Source organism: Lathamus discolor, chromosome 10 (genome assembly GCF_037157495.1).
Source record: "Lathamus discolor isolate bLatDis1 chromosome 10, bLatDis1.hap1, whole genome shotgun sequence".
Lineage (NCBI taxonomy): Eukaryota > Metazoa > Chordata > Aves > Psittaciformes > Psittacidae > Lathamus > Lathamus discolor.
Genome location: NC_088893.1, coordinates 19,715,964 through 19,731,630, shown reverse-complemented (window position 1 = coordinate 19,731,630; position 15,667 = coordinate 19,715,964).

Below are 15,667 nucleotides of genomic sequence, written 5' to 3'. Positions count from 1 at the left end.
TGGCATATAGTATTCTTTTCCATGTTTTCCACCTGCCTACAAAGGTTGTTGGAAATGGAATATAAGCTGTTTGTAAAGAAACAATATTGCCTTCTTTCTATTTGCTCTGTCAATGTCTCTTGTGGACTGAGAGTTGCCATGCACAGAGGGGAACGGTGTTGGACTTAGATGTGAAAATAAATCACAGCAGCTTTTCACATGAAATGCAATCAGCTTCTGTTGTTCCACAGATGGCTCAGCGGCAGCTGACCAAAAGCCACTGCGTGCTTCCAGGTGAGCGATCCCAGCAATTGCTACAGGCTGGAAAAGAAGCCAAAGAAAAACTCAGTTTCCTGATTAAATTAGAACAAAATCAGAAAGCGTTCAGAAATGCCTCCTATGTGCATCTGAAGGGAGACTGCTCAGTAACGGAGTTGAAGTTCCGTGTCTGACAGACAAGATACTTGCACTCATCCGGGAGGTGAAACCTGACGTATCGATCTCGTTTGTCTCTGCTGCAGCTGGGCACATGGCACTTTACTGGGAGACACTTATCCTGTGCTCCCTTCATGCATTTTTCCCATTCTACTCCCACGTGCCTCCCATGATGTCACAGCTCTTTCTTTATTCAGATTCGGCCAGCCTCGTCGGCAATGTCATACAAAGAACCGCCACGGCTCTACCCATGGGTGATGGACAGGAGTCTTCTGTTATTAAAAACCACCTGCCTCTTGCTTCTCTCCCAGGTCATGCCAAGTGATGTCACCATGGGCGTGATGAGTTTGGGGCAAAATCTGTCATCATTTCAAAACTGGGTAAGAGGGTGTTGGTGATTCACGTGCTGGTGACAGCCCTGAGAGATTAGGTTATCTGCCAAATATAGCAAGAAACGTTTGCTCCTTCAATTCTTGTTAAATAGAACAACATATAAACTCTGTTGGAGTATCATATGATATGAACTAGATATGAGATAAACTAATGTCTATAATACTTTGTAATAAAAATTCCACTGTTTGTGAAATGTAACAAAATGCTTTGTAGCCATGCTATGAAACATGGCAATGCTTGTTTGGCTATAAAACAAGCATTTTCCATGTGGGAAAGGGAAACCTTTTAGAAGACCTGCGTTTCTTCTGCCTGGTTTATCACAGGTTCTTTTTATCCCTCTCCATACATGGTCAGGCAAAAGTCTCTCTTGCTCAGCATCCTGTCACTAAGAGTAGTCAAACGCTGATTTCTATGGAGGAATGCCAGTTTGTGTTGTGTTATTCCTTGTGCTCTTCCAGTATGCAGACGTTTTCAGCTGGGGGCCTCTTGTGTTTCTCTGGATATGCTCTGTCAATAGACGCTCTATCAGTCTCGTGTTAAAGGCTTTTTGAGGGGCTTTTTCAGTTAGAATATATCTAATGGTTCAATAAAAAAAAGGTTTTCTTAACATGTAGGCATAGGACAAGGGGTAACGGGTTCAAACTTAAACAGGGGAAATTTAGCTTCGATCTAAGGAGGAAATTCTTTCCTGTGAGGGTGGTGAGGCACTGGAATGGGTTGCCCAGGGAGGTTGTGAGTGCTCCATCCCTGGCAGTGTTCAAGGCCAGGTTGGATGAAGCCTTGGGTGGGATGGTTTAGTGTGAGGTGTCCCTGCCCATGGCAGGGGGGTTGGAACTGGATGATCTTGAGGTCCTTTCCAACCCGAACTATTCTATGATTCTATGATTCTCCTCTGGTTGAATTAGGACAAGAATAGGTATTTGAATAGTAAAGGAATATCTAACTGTTTAGCAGTGGTTTTAACAAGACTGATAGGGATCTAGTCATAAAATTATGTACTGAGCAATTAATTATTTGATTGCATAAGATTATTTGCAACATTCTGCAACCGCTTGCACAAGGTCTCCTGTGCTTCTTATTCTCAAGCAGATGGCCATGGAAAACCAGATGACTCTTCTCACCCTACTGAATGGTTGGTCTGATTTTGCTGGAAAATTATAACCTTTTAATGAGCAACCGTTGCCCTCTCACAAGCCCTTTCCAGGCCTCCGAAGGGAGTTTTTAACCATTTACAACCACTTCAGTATTTTTCAGTAGATATTTTCCGCTGATGTTAAAGGACAAGTCCGGATGCCAGGACTGCTAATTTCTGCCATTAGTGCCCATCATACTTTTGCTATTTGGCTATGACTAGTTAAACCTATGTTTTCCTCAGCTCTATATTATATACTGAATTTCACAGAAGAGTGAGGCTGAAGGAGGAAGGCTAAAGGAGTCAGGCTGGTTAAGCAGTGTTAGGGTCTGTGATGCTTAAGAGCTTGCTATTATTTTTTACTATACCTAGAACCACAGTTTATGTTAGAAAATCCTTTTGAACAAAGGATGTCCTATTACTGAGTGGAATGTAAGAACTATTTAGGTTTCCAGATCTCCATCTACCTGATTGTGTGATGCAGAAATAAGAACAGAACCACATAAGGATGTGTGTTATAGAAGGAATGCTCCTATTTCCTGTGATGAGCTTTTGATACCATGTAAAAAAATGACATCTCTTATCTACAGAGGTGTTTTCCCTTATTTGATGTCAGAGGGAAGGAAACCCCCAACCTGTCCCCACTGAGGCATCCATCCCACAGTGCCCGTAGTAATTCACACTGTGCTCTTGTGCCTTTTCCTATATGAGAAAACTTTCCCATTGATTTAATATTCAAGGTGTACATGGGTATATATAGGCACCTTGTGATGCTAAGCTGGCATAAATCAAAGCTAGCTTTCCAAGAAGCGAAAATGCTGTTGCTCTGTATCTTCTTGTTGAGTAGCTGCTTCTCTGGCTCAATGGGAAGTGCAACAGAAGAATTTCTAGTGAACTTCAAGGATTTAGTGGATCTGGCAGACAAGAAGGTGGGTCATTGCCTTTTCTTCTTCATTTTCTACTGTGTTTTTAATGGAAGCCCAAAATCAAGCCTGGGCTAGTTTCGGCTTAGGTTGCATGTCCTGTTTGGTTTGTTCAACTTGAGATGCTGAAGGCACTGCGTGTCAGCCTCTCCTCAGAAGCTGGTGCTGCAATTGTTTCCCCAAAGGAAGTTCAGAAATAGAAAACCTGATGGAGACGATATGTAGTTAGGTAGAGATGCTTAACAATGCGGCAGTCACTTCGAAGAGAATTACATTCTAACACTGTTTTCTGCTTTACGATCTTAGAGCTTTCTTCCAGTACCTGCCAAGAAATTTCAGGTAAGACTTTTAAAGCTTCTTTATTACTTTTGTTGTTAACCCTGTGGAAAATGGTGATGCTTTGCAGAACTTGAGAGAACGAATGAGTTAGGCTACTAAAAGAGACCGAATCTCGCGACAAGGGAATACACGTGCTAAGAGTATTTTCATCAGTATATTCATCATTCTGCCAAATTGAGTGAATTTCCTTGTATGTAAAAAGTTACGGAGATAAATAACCAATTCTGAGACCTGGTCATGCTCCTACTGAATGCAAGCTCAGGAGCTCTTGCAGAGAGCTTAATACTGAGGCTGTTCTTGACATCACTATATGAGGTGAAGACCCTGAGTATGACCTGCTGTCATTTAGAACAGAGACAGTGAATACGGTTGGTGCTGCAAATACCGACATGTTCTTACCTCTCGGCAAACAGCCAAGTGGAGTTGTTATAGAGCATGGTGGAGATTGAAGGGAGCAATTTGCAGGCAAGTTGTCACACAGAGCCCTGTTGATCAGTGGGTTTCAGCCTGTGGTCTGCAGATTTCTCAGGCTCTGTGAAGTGAGAAAGGGTTCATGAAGAATAATGAAGAACAAGCACTCTGTTGTTGGGGGGCTTTCTCTTTGGAGGAATGTTTAGAGTTTGCAGCTTTAAAGAAGGTGAAGAACAGACTTTAGAGACAGAAGAGTACAGAGTTTCTGTCCTTCTGCATGGAGACAGTAGCTGTGAAAGGCAATTAGCAGATGTAATCTTTTCAGGCTCCTCAGTGTGATTTTGATGAATCACTGCAACCCCAATGGATTTTAGCACTATTTTACAACTCGTTGCCCTGTTTTTCCTTTCTATTTTTTGGGGTGGTTTTTTGATGCTACATGCATTTTTCTCTCCTGCTATAGAATTTTTATCAAATTCCAGGAAACACAGGAAAATCATAGAAATCATAGAATCAGGCAGGTTTGGGTTGGAAGGGGCTTGCAGCTCATCCAGTTCCACTCCCTACCATGGGCAGGGACATGTTCCACTAGAACAGGTTGCTTCAAGTACCATTTTCCCTAATTGTGCAGAATTAGAGTAGACACTGAGTAACTGCTGTTTCTGCTGTGCATGCAGTTAGTTATTGAACTGAATGAAAGATAAAATATAACTCATCTGCTTCTGCAAATCATTTTGCTTGGTATATTTGTTTTTTAGTGCAACCACGTTCCCTGTCACCTTAACAGAACCATGAAACAGCTGAAGCGTTACGTTAATAATGATCAAATGAGAACATACTTTTCTCTGATGGAGAAAAACAAGGACGCCATAATATCAGCTTTAAGTAAATCACATACAGTAAGTTCTTTGTCTGTTATTTGTAGTAATTAAATAGGTAAAAATCTGACGTTATCATGAATGAACGGCTTATTCGTTTTCAAAACATGAAACTAAACAACTCAACAGCCTGGTCAACTAAAGCCAACGGCAAAATTGTGGTGCTGTTTCCGTACGCTCTTCATTTTGCAATGGTTTTATAGCAAACCCTTGCCTGTATAGAGTCTGGATGGAAGTTACGGATTTCTAAAAGATGCATCACCCTTCAACAAGTCCTAACTTGCCATTAGCCAGGGGATGAATAAGAAAAGGCCCTAAGCCACATCTCGGTAAGCAGAGTCAGCCAGGAAGCGGTATTCCCACTACTCAAAAGTCTTCTCTCTGTTCATTCGTGAAGATCTCTCATTCCTTCTGATGAAATATCACCTAGCTGTGCTTGAATAATACAGCCACAGCTCCGCAGCTATATGCTCTTTTTATTCTCTCCTTTATAACCACTATTACCTGTTGGTATTATTACGCTTCTAGAAACCCGAGAGGGATGATGACTGTGCGATAAAAGAGGTGACCCTGTACAAGGCCCTGTGGGACTATGAGAGGTTCTTCCAGAGGTTTCATGAGCACTGCTAGAAGCCCTGCTGATGGGTGATGCCATCTCAGCAGGTCCGAGAAGCCTTGTACCCAACACTAGAGCCAGTTCTGCTGGAATCCTGCAAAGCTGCCACCGAGCACTGACGGCCCAACGTCAATGTGAATGTTTTATGTGTGTCTCATCAGCTATTTATGTCTTATTGCAGGTGTTAATGTATTTATTTAATTTATAGAGAGCTTTTATATTTGTACAGAGCTCGGATGTTCAAACTGACCATTAATAAAAGAACTTCAAATTATTCCAGCGTGGGTTTCGTGCGCTATAATGATGAGAGCATATGTCAAGGCTTGAATAAAACTATGTGAGTGAAATGAAGACGTACGGATTGGAAGGCAGGTCCATTGCTCTCCTGCAGACGTTTAGGGAATTGGCAGAATCTTCATTTTCTGAAGGTAGGAGAGAAAAAAAAAGAGAAAAAAACTTTTTAAATATGAGCAGAATTCAGTTTGAAATCGGGGTGTTTTCCTGAAGTTCTGTGGCATAGCTGCAGCAGCTCCTGCCTGAGGCACATTATTTATTTATGTATATGATATCAAGATTAAATAGCTAAGATAAAAAGATGAAATATCTATTTAATCTATCACAATATCGTATTTATGATCAAAGATTAAATACATTTATTTATTTAGAACTTTTTGTTTAGAGCTTCCTGCTAAGAGCTCATCTCAGTCTCCCCTCTGGCAGGTTAAAGCCATTCCCCTTGGCCTGTCCCTACAGGCCCTTGTCCAAAGCCCCTTTCCAGCTTTCCTGTATCCCCTTTAGGCACTGGAGCAGCTCTAAGGTATCCCCTTAAGGAGCCTTCTCTTCTCCAGGCTGACCCAGCCCAGCTCTCTCAGCCTGTGTAAACCACATTACAAGTGTCTTCAATAATATGATGTACCTATGGGTGGGGAGGATATTGCTCCCGCATGGCAAGCTAAGCCTCAGGAGGTGAGCAGAGACAAATGCTGCTGACTGCCGAGGAGACCACACTGGAGCTGAATTAAGTAATTAAGCAGAAGAGATCTCTAATTACAGCATATTTAAATGCAGCCTTGTGTAAGGTCAATTCACACCTACAAGTGTATTCTTTCACTGTTCCTTTGGATGCCCATCCCTGGCAGTGCTCAAGGCCAGGTTGGACACAGGGGCTTGGAGCAAGCTGCTCCAGTGGAAGGGGTCCCTGCCCGTGGCAGGGGTTGGAACTGGAGGAGCTTTAAGGTCCCTTCCAACCCAAACCAGGCTGGGATTCTCTGATTACCTGGCAGTGGGTCCACCCCTGCAGAGCAGAGCGCAGGGAAATCGGTTTTCTTTCAGTTTTGCTCTTCTGGAAGCATTTTCCTTTCTGCATTAGTACAGGTTAGCACAGTTTGGAGCGCCTGTAATTCTCATTTCAAGCTATCAGCTCCTCAGGAGGACTAGTGCCAGGACTGTAAGACAATTTAGAGTCCTTGTGAGCATTTGGAAACACCCTGAGTGGGAGAAATGAGTTCTTGATGTGCTGCCAATGTGGTGCATCATGTTTGCCACCTGGCCAACCTAGGGAAAAGTCATTTCAGAAGAGAAAGGAAAGGTGCTGTATCAAACCAGAGTCATCAAGGCACGTGAATGAGGTTCTTAGGAGTGCTGGGAGGAAGGAAAAGGCTGCACATCTGAGGGCAGAGAAAGTTAGGAGGCTGGCAGTGTAACCTTCTATTCATACTGGAATAGAAACAAGGGCTGGTGGCTCCATCAGGTCACCTGCATGTCTCTGGGCACTGGGCTGGATCCGGCTCAGGAGGAAGCAAGCCCAGCAGTCCTGAGCAGCTCTGCTTTCCTAGGAGCAAAGAGAAGAGCCGGTGAGGAGGGGTTCCCCCAAACCATGGTTGCAGCTTTTTATGTGGCCAAGTATGCGGCATCTGCTGCAGCTGGGATGCGGGTGCTCAGGTGGGACATTGCAGCCACTTCAGAGGTGCTCAGGAAACACTTATGGTTAAGGAGATGTAACATTTACTGCTGATGTTAACTGATGACATGGAGTTTCCATGTGTGAGCTTGCTTTAGTCAAAAGCTGCCCATTTATTAGGGAGGATTAAAAACCAAGATACGGCCTCCAAAGCTGCATGATCTCCTCATACATCTACCCTGCCCTTTCAGATAAGGGAGGAAAAGGACACGAACGTCACTCTGCCCTAGGGCTGAATTTACCCCCCCATTTACCACCAAACCACCCACACACTGTTTCATGGGTGTCCCCTCAGCAGCACCCATGGGCTGCACACCCTGGTCAGCAGCGCTGGGGCACCAGAGGGTTCTCCTTGGACCCCCCTCAGACCCTCCCTTTGACAAGTTTTGGACCTCCTCTTGCTCCTTAGACCTCAGAACAGAGAGGGAAAGGGGTTGGGACCACAGAGTGCTCCTCATCCTGCAGCACCGCAGTGTTCCCTGCTCCCTGCAGTGTGGCTCTGGATGAGTCCTTCACCTCCCCTGGGACCTGCCCCAGCAGAAGGGCACAGGCAGCTCCGAGCTGTCTGCAGGGATAAGACAGTGGGAAATGAAGCCTGTTCCCTGATTTCCAGAAATGCCCATTTTCTTGCTCCTGGCAGCTGGAGAGGCACAAGCTACTGCACCACATCCATGCTGCGCTTCGTACTCGCACCGGTAAAGAAACCTTATCTGACCATCGGGACTTCATTCTTATCTAGATGAAGGAGCAAAACCAGCTACTGCAAACAGTTGCAGCTTCCAGCTAATGATGCCAGCAAACAGATATGAAGGCAGCAGCAGCAAACGATATCTCACTGGTTCCTGTGGACTACTGCAGGTCACCTCCTTTGGGCACCACAGTGCTTTGAGCTGCTGTGGTTTATGCAGGGGCTTCATGGCGCTGCAACAGCTGGGGATCAATGCTGTGCTGGGCAGGAAGCACTGAGCAGCTCCCACAGCTTCCCCAGTGCTGGCTGAGGTCCTGCAGCGCTTCAAAACCAAGCTGTCCATGGAGGTCTGCAGTGATGGGGTCACACCTCAGCCTGGCTGGCAGGTACAGCCCAGGGCCAGCCAAAGGGGAGAGGAGGCTTTGCTGAGGTCAATATGAGTTTGTAGGAGACCAAAAGACACAAGCAGTAAAACACCAAACCCACAGTGGACTGAGAAGGGAGCATAATATTTAGAGCTGCATGGCTTGGAGCAAGCTGCTCTGGTGGAAGGTGTCCCTGCACATGGCAGGGCTTGGAATCAGATGAGCTTTAAGGTCCCTTCCAACTCGAGAGAGGACGCCTTTAACACCGGAGCTGGGGAGAGATCAGCATCCAGGAGCTCCAACTCGGAGAGGCCAGAGCTACTGAGGGAGCCTCAGGTCCTCAACAGGACCTGCCCAGGAGCCGAACAGAGCGGGCAAACAGAGCGGGACAAAGCAGTTAGAGCAGGCAAACAGAGCGGGATGGGGAGCACCCGTCGTATGGCCAGTGCCCGCTCTGGGAGCTCTGCTCTGGCTGCCCCGGCGGTGCCCAGCGTAGGCACCCAGACAGAGCCGAGGAGAGGGGAGGCTGCAGCGCAGAGCTCGGAGTGTAGAGGGTGCCTGCACTGGTCTGGGGAGGGAAAGGTGCAGGATGGGCAGGGCTGCACTCAGTGCTCCCTGGTGCAGGTCCTCCTGCAGCAGGGGCTGAGCTGCGGGATGCTATTAGCAGGCTTCAAGATGTCAGGGTAGCTGAGAGGAAGTGGGGCTGCTTGCTCCAGCCCCATACTGTGCGGGGGCCTCAAGCTTCCCCTCCAGCTCATGAAGGAAAGAAGGAGGCCACCAACCCAGGAAGTTGGGAATTGGTGACAAAGAAAAATAACAAAAGAAGGAGGAAAAGGACAATTAAAGGCAAGGGGCTTCCTCCTAAATCTGTTGTCCCCACGCAGAACCGCTTTGCTGTCCTGCAGGAGACTAACGAGGAAACGCACTTGCACCACAAACAGCCGGATGATGCACGGGTAAAGATCTCTACTGGTGCTACAAAGAAAAAGCGGCGGGTCGTAGTCATAGGGGACTCTACTTTGAAAGGGACGGAAGCACTCGTCTGTCGGCCTGACCCCGTCTCGAAGGAGGTGTGCTGCCTACCGGGAGCACAGATCAGGGATGTTACAGAGAGGCTGCCTGCTCTAGTAAGTTCCACGGACTATTACCCGCTCCTGGTGATCCAAGTAGGTGCTAGGGATATAGATAGCAGTAGTCTAGAGAACATAAAGAAGGACTACAGAGCTCTGGGAGAGGTGGTTAGGGGCTCTGGAGCTCAGATAGTCTTTTCATCAATTCTCCAGGACACAGGGGAGGACCAAGAAAAAGCTAGGAGGATTGGCCAGGTTAATAAATGGTTAAAAGGGTGGTGTCATAGTCAGGGGTTTGGGTGTCTTGAACATAAGACTGAAGTTAGTAGGCCAGGTCTACTGGGGGCTGGTGGAGCTGGTCTGGTAAAGAAGGGGAAGAACAGTTTTGGTAGGAGGCTAGCCAGACTGGTCAAGGAGGCTTTAAACTAGATGTGCTGGGGGAGAGGGGCATCATTCCATCCCAACACACCCAGTCAGTTGCCAACACCTATAATAAATGCTCAGAACAATGTAGATATATTCCAGCTGCTCCAGCCGACGAGCCGGCTTCAATTGGAGCTCGGCTCAGATGCCTCTATACAAACGCCCATAGCATGGGGAGCAAACAAGAGGAATTAGAGATGTGTGCACATCTACGGGGGTATGATATAACAGGCATCACAGAAACATGGTGGGATGGCTCCTATGACCGGAGTGTTGGAATGCAAGGTTACAGGCTCTTCAGAAAGGACAGGCCTGGCAGGCGGGGAGGGGGAGTTGCCCTTTATGTTAGGGATAGGCTGGAGAGTATGGAACTCTGTCTGGGCGCAGGTGAGCAGTTTACAGAGAGTTTGTGGGTCAGGGTTAAAGGGAGAACAGCCGTGGGAGACATTACTGTGGGGATCTGTTACAGGCCGCCTGATCAAGGAGAATCTGTGGATGAAGCACTCTACAGACAGACAGGAAAAGCCTCACGCTCGCAGGCCCTTGTTCTCATGGGGTATTTCAACCACCCTGACATCTGTTGGAACGATGGCACTGCACGGCACAAGCAATCCAGGAGGTTCCTCGATTGTGTGGAAGACAACTTCCTTCTGCAAGTAATAGAGGAGCCGACAAGGAAAGGTGCCATGCTTGACCTTGTGCTCACCAACAGGGAAGGGCTTGCTGAGAATGTGGTACTCCAGGGCAGCCTTGGATACAGTGATCACGAGATGGTTGAATTTGAGATCCTCAGGACAGTGAGAAGAGCGTGTAGCAAGCTCACTGCCCTGGACTTCAAAAGAGCAGACTCTGGCCTCTTCAGGAGCCTGCTTAGTAAGGTGCCATGGGATATAGCCCTGGAGGGCAGGGGGGCCCAAGACTCTTGGTTGATATTCAAGGATCACCTGATACAAGCTCAGGAGTGCTGCATCCCAACTAGAAGGAAGTGCAGCAGAAGCGCCAGGAGACCTCCTTGGATGGATAAGGAGCTGCTGAGGAAAATTCAAAGGAAAAAACAGGCTTATAAAAAGTGGAAGCAAGGACAGGTGACCTGGGTAGAATACAGGGATGTTGTCCGGGAAGCTCGGGACCAGGTTAGGAAGGCTAAAGCCCAGTTAGAATTAAACCTAGCCAGGGATGTTAAGGATAACAGGAAGGGATTCTACAGGTACGTAGCAAACAAAAAACAGACTAGGGACAACATAGGCCCCCTGAGGAAGCTCTCAGGAGAATTGGCTACACAGGATTTGGAGAAGGCTGAGGTTCTGAACGACTTCTTTGCCTCGGTCTTCACTGGCAAAGGCTCTGACTGCACCACCCAGGTCTTAGAAGGCAGACGCAGGGACTGTGAGAATGAAGACCTTAGGCCCTGCAGAGAAGGACTTGGGGGTGCTGGTCGATGAGAAAATGAACGTGAGCCAGCTTCAGTGTGCGCTCGCAGCCCAGAAAGCCAACCGTATCCTGGGCTGCATCAAAAGCAGTGTGACCAGCAGGTCGAAAGACGTGATCCTGCCCCTCTACTCTGCTCTTGTGAGACCTCACCTGGAGCATTGTGTGCAGTTCTGGTGTCCTCAGCATACAAAGGACATGGAACTGTTGGAACAAGTCCAGAGGAGGCCACGAGGATGATCAGGGGACTGAAGCATCTCCCGTATGAAGACAGGCTGAGGAAGTTGGGGCTGTTCAGCCTGGAGAAGAGAAGGCTGCGTGGGGACCTCATAGCAGCCTCCCAGTACCTGAAGGGGGCCTATAGGGGTGCTGGGGAGGGACTCTTCATCAGGGACTGTAGTGACAGGACAAGGGGTAACGGGTTAAAACTGAAACAGGAGAAGTTTAGCTTGGATCTAAGGAGGAAATTCTTTCCTGTGAGGGTGCTGAGGCACTGGAATGGGTTGCCCAGGGAGGTTGTGAGTGCTCCATCCCTGGCAGTGTTCAAGGCCAGGTTGGATGAAGCCTTGGGTGGGATGGTTTAGTGTGAGGTGTCCCTGCCCATGGCAGGAGGGTTGGAACTGGATGATCTTGAGGTCCTTTCCAACCCAAACTGTTCTATGATTCTATGATTCTATGATGATTCTGACTTACAAATTCAGCCTGAGGGTGCCAGGCAGGTTCTCTGCAGAGCTCCCAACAATGCCCTGGTGCAGAGTCAGTGTTCCTGCAAGGATACGGTCCTTGCTGGTACCACATGATAGGAGACCCCTACAAATAAGCATGCAGTGGTAACCAAAACCCTGTTCCTCTTAGGGATGACAACTGCATATGGTGAAGGAGGCAGCAATCAGCTTTCAAGTTAGCTTGAGCTAAACCACACAACCACTACTGACCTTTGACTGCCCTAATTCAAAGTATTGAGATATTGAGGAGCTTACTCATCACTTTTGTGGCATGAGGCTGTGGGGCACCGAGCCATGCAGAATGGAGCCAGTGGGTCCGCTCCTTCCCAGGAGAAACGGGGCTGGATTCCGTGCTGCCCTCACAGGAACGCAGCAGCAGAAAGCCAGGATAGCGCTTTTTGGTCAGTGACACTATTCTCCTTGAAAAGACATCAAAAAGGACTTCTTCCATCTTCCAGGAAGGAGGCAAACCTGAGTCACGCAGTTAGCTAATTTGGTCAGATAACATCGTAACTCTTTGGATGAATTAAGATCTTAGATGTGACCCTTGTGAACCCGATGGGCTTCCGCCTTCCTAGCACAAAATCAACTCCCTGGCCCCCGCCGTGCCCACGGGATCCGGGCTGACACACTCAGGGCATCCTACATTCCTCCTTCGCACTCAAAAGGAGCCCCTTCACCATGCCCATCACCAGGGCCACCCTCCCACTCCAGCACATGCTCCAGGGCACTAGGTTATCCTGCTGAAAATGAACTAATTCTTATGGAATACCTGCATTTTGACCACACTTTGACACAAGTGTTACGTAAACGTCACGTTCCCTTTCTAGGCAGTGGTCCGCATGTTCTCCGTGGAGTGCTTACGCCACAGCCTTTTTCCTATTGCCTATCAGAAGATCAGATACTGTTATCAGAGAAACTCTGAGTTCTAGAGAAGTCATCTAGAGATGACAAGTGCTTGGTCGTGCTTGGGGTCTTTCTATATATTAGTGTTTGAAAATGGAAAGGCCACATCCTTATATGTTTATTACCTACTTCTGTGGAAACGCTGATGGGGTAAGGAGCGTGCCCCAAGGTTAAACCCCAAATTTACCGGAACCTGTCTCTTCCAGAAAATCTCAACAAATGGCCTTTTCCCTATCAGCTTCAAAAATCAGCCAAAACGGTTATTTCCCTGTAGAGAGACCATAAAATGGGAGAGGAGCGGTCCAGAGCCACTTCAGGGTTCTCTGAGCACATCAGGATGAAGACCCATCTCTACCTTCTTCTGCTGGCTGCAGGCATCTCTGCCGCTCCCCACATGAGCAACACGGCTGAATTACTGACCTTATTGCAGCAAATGAGCGAATCAATGGCTAAGGACAGTCAGGTAGGTTCAATGTCCATGATTCTCATCTAAAATCTGACATACTGAATCCTCCTGTTCTTGACTAGTTAACCTTTTTGAGTCTATTTATATGACATTTTGTTTATACTCATGTAATGAAGATGATATTTAAAAGGCTTCATTACTATGTTCTTTTTCAGAATCTGAGGATTGAAACTCCAGATGACATAAATGTAAGTAAACCTCCTTTTCTATTTTAAAGAAAATTAACTTTTTTCATAAATTTAACCACTGGAAATTGAGACAGCTTTAAAATTGCTACCTCTGTATTATGCCTAAAATGCTTTGTATTTAAGAGCAATGACTTTAAATGCATATGCAGACAGCATCGTGCCATGATGTTCTTGACCAATGCACGATGCTGTCTGTGTTTCCTCCCATCTTCACTGATTAGCTTTTCATCTTTCATCACTTTGTTCTCCCATTACACCTCATTCTGCTCCTGCCACTGATGGTTGTGTCTTCTCCTTTTTGCCTTCTTCATGAGTTTAACTGATCTCTTCCAAAGCAACCCCACACTGTCAACTGTGACCATCACCACTCTTTGCTCTGCTTCTGTTCTCTATCCTTCAAGCCTTTTTTGTCACCTTGCCCAAACCCTGAGGTCTCAGAGACAAATGCCAGCTACCACTTTAGGGAAGAAGACCAGGATTCCCAGGGCATGGCCATGCTTGGGATGGGACAAGGCAAACAGGGCTGTGACATGCGAGTGTGGCCATTGTCCCCCTCTCTCTCAGCACACAGATGTTGCAGAGGCTGATGTCTGGAGTAGCTTCAGGTTCGGTTGTTTTCTTTCTCTCCTGTTCAGACAGCTCCAGCTCCTGGGGCAGAAAGCATCTTGCATCCAAACTGGACACATAAACCAGAATTATCTGCTGACATGAACACATGTGAGAAATCAAACTGGTCCTCAGATGGCTGCAGAGGAGACAGGACAAAGTCTTCAAATAATTACATGGCTCATCTGGGCTTTACCCTCACAGAACTATCATTTGCCCTGTGTCTGTCTGCAGAGTAAACACGTACACATCAGTCAAGCCTGTTTGCCTCAGTCGTTTGCAAATACGAGTCCAAAAGTCAGTGACAATTTATTTGCCACCAGGCAGCTGGAGGAAACTCGTGATGATTTCCAATAGACTTACTGTGGTCGATGGTTACAAACCCTTGTATCTCAGCTTTGCTGTTTCTTCCATCTCAGGATGTGAACTGCATCAGCATCATCTTTGAAGGAACAGAACAGCTGAAAACTAATGCAGCCATGAAGAAGTTCAGTGGGTTTTTCCAGAAGTTTGAAAGACTGAAGCAGTCACTCACACCAAGCCTGGGAAGAGAGGTAGGAACTTGCTTCTTGTCCCCTTGTCCGCCTCTAAAATAAGGACTCCCATGCATGATCAGCGTATTTAAGGTTTAAAGAGAACCATATAATTTATAAAAGTATTTCAAGGTGCAAAAGCATGGTTAAATACTAAATAAAATCATTTTCTTGATTAACTTTTCAGGAGAAATGTGATACGGAAAGGAAGAGTGCAACAGCGTTCATGGGGAAGCTGATGACGTTCATCCGAAAAGCAGCATTAAGAAATGCAAGAGCGTAGAATTACAGGTTTCTAGAATTGCTGTAGGTTTAGACAAGCAGTCCAATGGTTATTGTTTTAAAAGCACTCCTCCTTCACGTTACAATGAGGCAGAGCACGTCTCTGGTTTCAGTGGTGCTGCGCTGGTTAGTGTTTCGCATGTAATCTCCGAAAGCATCGATGGCGAAGCGTCATTTGTATTTCTAGATGGAAGTCTAAATGCTTGATAAAGCAGATTGTGCGGGGGGTACGGAAGGACCTAGGCACAAAACCATCGGGTTTCTCATGAAGAGGTCACATTAATTTCTGAACAGTCACAAGGGTAATGAATAGAGATGATACCTTGGTGGATGCTTTGCACTCTGCCCAAAATCTTCCCCAAGCACTGAGAAGCACTGATTTCACTCTACCTGCAGTTCTGGTGGACCAGTGGAAATCCGGCAGCTAAAGATGTGTGAGGATCTGGGCGCATGCCACTTACTTAGAGAATTAATGGGTCTTCTAAAGCTAACAATAACTATAGGAGTGTTTAGATAAATATGAATTTATTTCTATGGTGTCGTTTAAATTATAGTAAATTTTATAGATATATATTTTTGAGAAAATATTTATTCTGTATTTTTACTAATTTTAATAAAGTGAATAAATGTCTCTGCCTTTTCTTTTCTTTTCTCCCCATGAATTGCTTCCAAGCTATTCCCACACTTAAGCAAACCTAGTTATTGTAAAATCTCTGATGGTCAAAGGAATTAGATCCTTGAGGTGAGAAGTGTATTGCTGGAAGCTAATCCCAGTGATGCACAAACTAAAAACCAGAGACCACTGAGGTGCACATCCCTGTGACGGAGCTGAGCTGGGACATTAACAGAGCTGTTGGGGAGCCCCTGCTGGAACATGGGGCCACGGAGACTCAAGGGGCTGGCTATAGAAAAGCTTACTGG